Here is a 6720-nt window from a genome sequence, read left to right on the forward strand (position 1 = left end):
ATCAAATCTCACTTCAGTGTAGCTTCATGAGCTTTGTTCCATTGTAGCAGACAGGATCTGTATGGCTTATCTTGATAGTAAACTCATTCATTAGGTCATATAATGTGTTGCTCTCTGTGTGCCTCCAAGTGGCATAGTTAGCCAAAATATCTATTTGCCCTCATTGTATGGTTTCCTTTGCTGATGTCCTTTAAGGCCATCTGGTGAATAGACTGGAAATGAGGTGGGGGACAGTGGCCTGAGCTACTCATTGGTATCCTGGCCTTTTCTACTGTTTATTTCCCTGGTCAGCTCAAGAGAGCCCACATTGTTGCTGTTATGAACACACAGAACTGATTGTTTCCTAGCAACACTGAGAACTCATCTATGTGGATTCACAGGCTGAACTCTGTCCAGCAGGTTTATTTTGAACTGGCTTAATCCCATACAAACACAGCCAAGACAAGGTAGTAGCGCTGCCTTTCATCACTCTATACCCAAAGCCCCAGGATTTTTAAAACTGTTTGAAAACAGACAGCAATTTCCTGAGTTTTCTAGCTTTGCTGATGGAATTGGGTAGCTGAACAGCTTTGGTGAGAACAGGCTAAGAAACACTCTTCTTAGCATTTGATCATGGAAGGATTAAGAGGCTGTATGCTCAAGGCAGCAACTTTTGTGTATGTTTTTTGTGGATTGATGAACTCCATTTGTTACATAGGAACACTGGGTGATTAACTTAACCTGAAACCTATTAGTCAGTAGGGTGCCTGAAAGTTAATGAGTGGCAACAGTGAATGAACACTTTTAAACTGGCATCAGGTAGGGGATGCTGCTGAAGGGGCATTTCTACCTTACACTGCATCCCTGGCTGTACGCTCCAACTGCCTCAAGCACTAGCATTTGTGCATGGCACAGAAATTGTACCAGGAAAACTCATAAAGAAAAAGAAGGCAGCTGCAGCTGAATAATTCCTCAAGAGTACATTTACTTCCAGCAAAAAATCCCACAACTTTTCTTCCTGAACAAGGCCCCAGGTTCTTTGGAATAGATGGTGGTTTACTACTGTGCCAACTAATGCCCTAGGTAAAGGAGATTAATAGATCAGCAAAGACAATATCCTCATGGCCTTTGTCAATGTCAGTCTAAAAGCAGAGTCTGTGTGGGCCTCTGTAACTCCATGTGACTCATCTCTGTGTTGATAAAACAACTTGTTTTTCATTTAAAAGGATAAAGTTACTTTGCAAAGGCAAAACCTTTATTGTCTATACATCAGCCCTGCTTTTTCCAAGCTGTATTTTTAAAATAATAGTATTACATTAATTTAAATGTGAGAAAATTGAAATTAAATCATAGTAACATCTTTTCTAAAACTTGACATGGATTAATATACTGAACTGCAGGCGCTACTGTTGAGCTCCAGCCAGTGTGCATAAAATTGGAGAATTTATATCCTTTATAAGCAATAATTTTGAAACTCTGGTTTCTGTCTTTGTTGATAAGGAGACAATGATGCGTATTTAATTTACTTTTAATCTAATGTAGTATTGAAGTTCTGACATGGTAAGAGCAGAAGTCATCAGTTGTTATACCTGCAACTCAATTGAAAGATTCATATACCTTAACTTTGTTTTGGAAAATCCTGATAAACTCATTTAGATTGGCCTGATAGTTAAAGGTGATGCCTGTAGAAGTCTAGTTAGAGATGTATTTTCATAACTTACTGTTCTTATAGAATAATTTGTTTCTTTGTCTCCTCTGAAGTGAAATACTATACATATAAAAAATGGCAAAAAATATCCTTGCAATAAAAATCTTTAGAGCATAAATCTCCTTAAATGAAAATTTATTTGAAAGTCTTTTAATGCTCATTGTATTAAAGTCCTTCCCATTTAGAAGCCAGTCTTTTTTTTGAAGGGGGTGCTTGGGGTAAGGTAACAAACCAAAAAACCTGAGTTTTTCTGCTAAAATGTATCCATAAATAAAATAACTAATGAGAGAAAAACTAGAAATTATTGCGAAGCCTGGAATATATCAGCACTCCTTGTTTAAACAGTTAGGCAAACATTGTATAAAACCTGTGAAAATTGCTTAAGATCTAGAATACTTCTGGAAGGGGGTATGTATTTTCAGCAAACAGTTTAAGCTAGTTATGTGTTTTGCTATAAGATCAATGCGACTGTTAAATAAATAGATGAAATAATCTTAATTAGCTGTAAGAAAAAGCCTGATTTAACCAAGATGTTCCTCAGTGCTAGTTATCAATTTTAGAGTTGTGTATGGGATAATATTAAGATGATTTTTTTTTTTGAAAACTTTGAGAAAGCATGAATTGCGACTGAGTATTTTTTAATTAGATCGCAAATATCAGAACACAGTTTTTAACAATCCATTCAGGCAATATTCTGGATTCTTGGGACTGCATTGCACCACAGAGGTGATTCTTACCAGCTCCTAATGCACCAGTTCTGTGCATTGCTGTCCCTTGTCTCTGACATGGATGTGCTGATAAAAACCTCAGCAGAGCTGGAACATTGCTTTGTTCCCCCCACAGCATGATTAAGATGACTAAGTAGATTTGCCCAGAGTTTCTTCTGAAGTCAAATTCATGCTTAGCAGCTTTAGGATCAAGAATGTGCACAAATGGTTAAAAGACATTATCACAGCTCTTCCTTCATCACAGCTGCACTGTTATACAGAAGGGGCAGCATGGAAAATGAATCCTAAATTCCAGTTTTCATAGAATGTCAAAATTCCGAGAATTTTCTGCAAACTTATGAAAACTTATGTTCAAACAAACATGCTTGAAAGTCTCTTTACTTTACAGAGGGAGAATATGAAAGCAAACATTTTAAATTTGATCTTTATACTTCTAGACTTGCATAAAAGCTGCCCCATGATTTACTTAGCAGGCATCTCTAGTAACAGTTTCACTTCAGTGATATTGCTTGAATATACATAACACTTACTCATTTTAGATGAAATGTTTACCTACTCTTCTATTACTTCTAAGAGTGTGAGGTGAAATGGATTATCCCCTCTCGTGAGCCCTGCTGAGTTATGATGTAATTTTAGTTACTACTGTAAACTCTTGGCAGAGAAAGGCAAAAGTACCAAATAAATATGTGTGCATGTTATAAAGAATTAGTTTCTGTCTTTAATAAAAATGATGAGCATAAGAGTTGCAGTAAGGCAGATGAATGGAATGAGAATAGGACATGGGAACTTGTCATCAGCCCACTGTTTTCTATTATGACAGTGTCAAGTGGGATATCTGAGGCGATGGAAAATATGGTCAATACTATGGAAAAAAAAATAGAGAGGCATTTCAGCATTCTGAGATGGTATTTATTCCTGCTTCTTTCAGATTGTTCCTCTGGGTTGTCAGGCCCAGATTACTGATCTGGTTCTAAGTGTGCAATAAAGAGGGAATAGAAATGACTGGCTTTGGAGCTGTGCCACCAAAAGCTGAACTCACAGCATGTGAACTGTTGCAGTAATCCCTGCTGCAACAGTGAACCCAGCTGTACCATTCTCAAGGCATCTTAAAGCCATAAAGCAGCACTGCTACTTAGCATGTCCAGCATGGAGCTAACAGATCTTTCCAGGCCTGACCTTGGGTGCCATTGTTTGGTACAGAACTGGGAATGGTAAGGAGCAGCTTGAGAGATATCTCAGTATTTTGCAGCACCTAACGGCGCTGAAGCTGAGTGATGTGCTTGTGTTCCACCCTCTGTTAGATCCCAGATGATCTTGCAGGACTAAAGGAATGTCTCAGTGCTGCACAGCTGCTAGTGGGCCACAGCTCACCAGCTTTTGGCTGGCTGGACAGGATGGCATGGAGAATTACACAGCCCACTTCCTTGCTCTAAAAGAGGAAAAAATACTAAAATGGCACAAAGGTGATTCAGAAGTTGAAAATTCGTACTTCCTTGTTGTGTTGTTGTACCGGCTTTGTAGTGTATTTATTCTGATTAGACTAATTGTAGGTTTAATTTATTTTTTTTCCCACTTCAGAAGTATGAGTTTGACTCATATCCAGAATTTCACAAACTGGCTATACCCAGAGATAGGACACAGGAAACAGTTCTGCTACTGGTACTGAAAGTCACTTACTGTCCCAGCTGATTCATCTTGTCCACAAAGTCAGGACTAAGCAGTTTACTAAACCTGGACTCATTTTGATCCAGAACAGTTTGGCTGAGAGCTATGCAGCTACAACACTAACTTTGGCCTTAAGATTTTTGGTCGCCTTCTGTTATCTTTCAGTGTTTTACAGGATAAAGCTTACATTTTTTAAAGTACTGTGAAATATTTTGTGCTTTATGAAAGATGGGAGCAGATATCCTGAAGTGGATCTTACATGTCCTTGTGTGAAGAGGATGTGTTTCAATGATACAGTCACTTCAGACACTGAGTTCTTGTTTGCTTCTCTGTATTTTAAAGTTACAGCTGTATCTCAGAAGGTTTTGAACTATGTAGTGATAATTCCTTTTGACTATACTTCCAAGATGCCTAAATAGAAAATTCAAGAAGGAACTATTTGGTAGGTTGCCTCCTGTCACGTGTTTCCTTTCACCTGTTTGGAACTTCTCTCACAGAAACCTGTACACACACTATCAGTTTCAGTGAACTGAAATAATTAATTTCCTTCACTCCCTAGTTCCTTAATCCTTTAATTCTGAAATCATTACTGGAATATAATTGCTTGAATACCACAAGGGCTGCATTTTATCATGGTGAAAAGTTTAAAAAAAGCCCAAGATTCAAATCCTTTTCAAACCAAAGTGCAATATGCAATTGCAGGAACAAAATGCTGCAATCAAATTATGGCATTTTAGTTTTACTTTGACAAATAGATAATACAGTTATAATCTGAGAGCATCAAGAACATGTAGTCTCTCCTTTTCTATTTTTGAAAAGTAGAATGAAATTTTTCAGAAAATAATGTTCTGACACCGTTGTTAATGCTTTTTCTTTTTGTACTTACAGAGGACCCCCTTGTTTGCTGCTGTATCTTAACTGAATAATATTAATGTTTTGCCTTTTTGTGTGTGTAAAGTTTTCATTTACTGTCAAGTCAGGTTGGATTGTATGACTATATGGTTTTCCAAGAATTTCCCTAGGTTCTTCACCTGGGTTATCTAAAGACATTAGGACATCATTTAGTTGCTTAAAAGTTTAAGTGGAATTTTGGTGTTTAAATGCTTAGTAGGATTAAAGACACTCTCACATCAAAAGGGTGAATTTTCCCTTTGTCTACATCTTCCACCTCCTACTCCCTCCCCTTCATCCACGGTTGCCTAAATTGCATCTCAATTTAATTCAGAGAGAGATGAATTTCGAACTCTGAAAAAAATTTAAAAATTAAAGCTGATTTAAAAGATTTCAGTTGAAAAAGGACCCTGTCAATGTTTTCTCATTGGATTTCTTGCCAAAAAGTGTCTGGGATTAGCTTCACTTGGCCATGTCAGCACAAAACATCTCTGGAAACAGTTTCCCCAAAAGCTCGAATCCCCTGTGGCTTTGAAACGCTAATTTCAAGATAATCTAATTAGGCTAATGACTTGCCCACCACCATGCAAGAAAGCTGGGAGAATCTGCTCGAGATTTCCGTGCCTCCCAGACATGCTTATTTTTTTTTTTTTTAATTTTTATTTTTAAACTCAGGCTGGTGCTAAATAGCAAGAAGCACAAACTTTGATTTCACTGAAGGAGAACAGTCTTTAAAGAGGTAGTTGCTTAGAAGCCAACCGTGTCATGCATTTAAGGAGACATTAAAAAGAAAATTGGTGTTGACAGTGAAACCATAATGCATACTTAAATATCGATTACATTTCGTCTGTGTCTCAACAGCATTAAGTCTTCATTCAGTAGGACACAGATCTTGTAAATGTTAGTGTGAGCAGCTGGGACAACAGGCATGCAGGGGTGCAGCTCTGATCCAGCTAATCTCTAAGCCTTGATCATTTACAGAGGAGAACGCAAGCCTAGGGGCAGAGAGATGCAGTCTGGAACCCTCGTAAAAAGGTACTGGCTGGGATCTGTCCAAACGTTTTGAAGCTGTAAATTCAGCTTGAACTGTTGACTGACAGAAGATGAAGGAAACCTGAGGGTGTGCAAAGCAGACTCTGAACGTCATCTCAAGTTTGATTAAGTTAGAATCAGCAAATCTTCCTGTTAGGCAATTACTTATTTGGCTCTTTGCACTTACTGAGCTTGCATGGCAGAATTACAGAACAGAATGAAAGATCTCAAGTTATTAAAAACAATGAGCTGCAAGATAGTAGGAAACCTGTTATAGAAGTTGTGTTGGAGAACTTTCGTTTGCCTTTCACAGACAGATAGAGTTAACCCTGTAAACAAAACCACTTTTTTGTTTGTTTGTTTGTGGTTGTTGATTCTACTTACTGGATAATAACTGATTTGCTTATTATGTGCCAATCTGACACTTTTTTTATTTAAGATTGCTTTCAGTGATGTTTCTCATTTCACTTTCAGACACAGCCTTTTTCCTCTCCTATCGGATTGAACTACAACCTACAACATTTTATTGTTTTGGGATTTTTTCAGTCTTTTTTACCACTTATTTTTGTTGCTGTCGCGGTTGTTAATGTCGTGAGAGGACAGTCATTTCACTAGTGCGCTGTACCGTCATTCGCCTCTCGGGAGGGCCGAGGAGCAATATCGCCGTTCTACGGGGAACCGGGCGGGCGGGCAGCTGCGCACCGGCTCCACGGCCCC

Source organism: Corvus brachyrhynchos, unplaced genomic scaffold (assembly GCF_000691975.1).
Source record: "Corvus brachyrhynchos isolate BGI_N302 unplaced genomic scaffold, ASM69197v1 scaffold310, whole genome shotgun sequence".
NCBI classification, from domain to species: Eukaryota; Metazoa; Chordata; class Aves; order Passeriformes; family Corvidae; genus Corvus; species Corvus brachyrhynchos.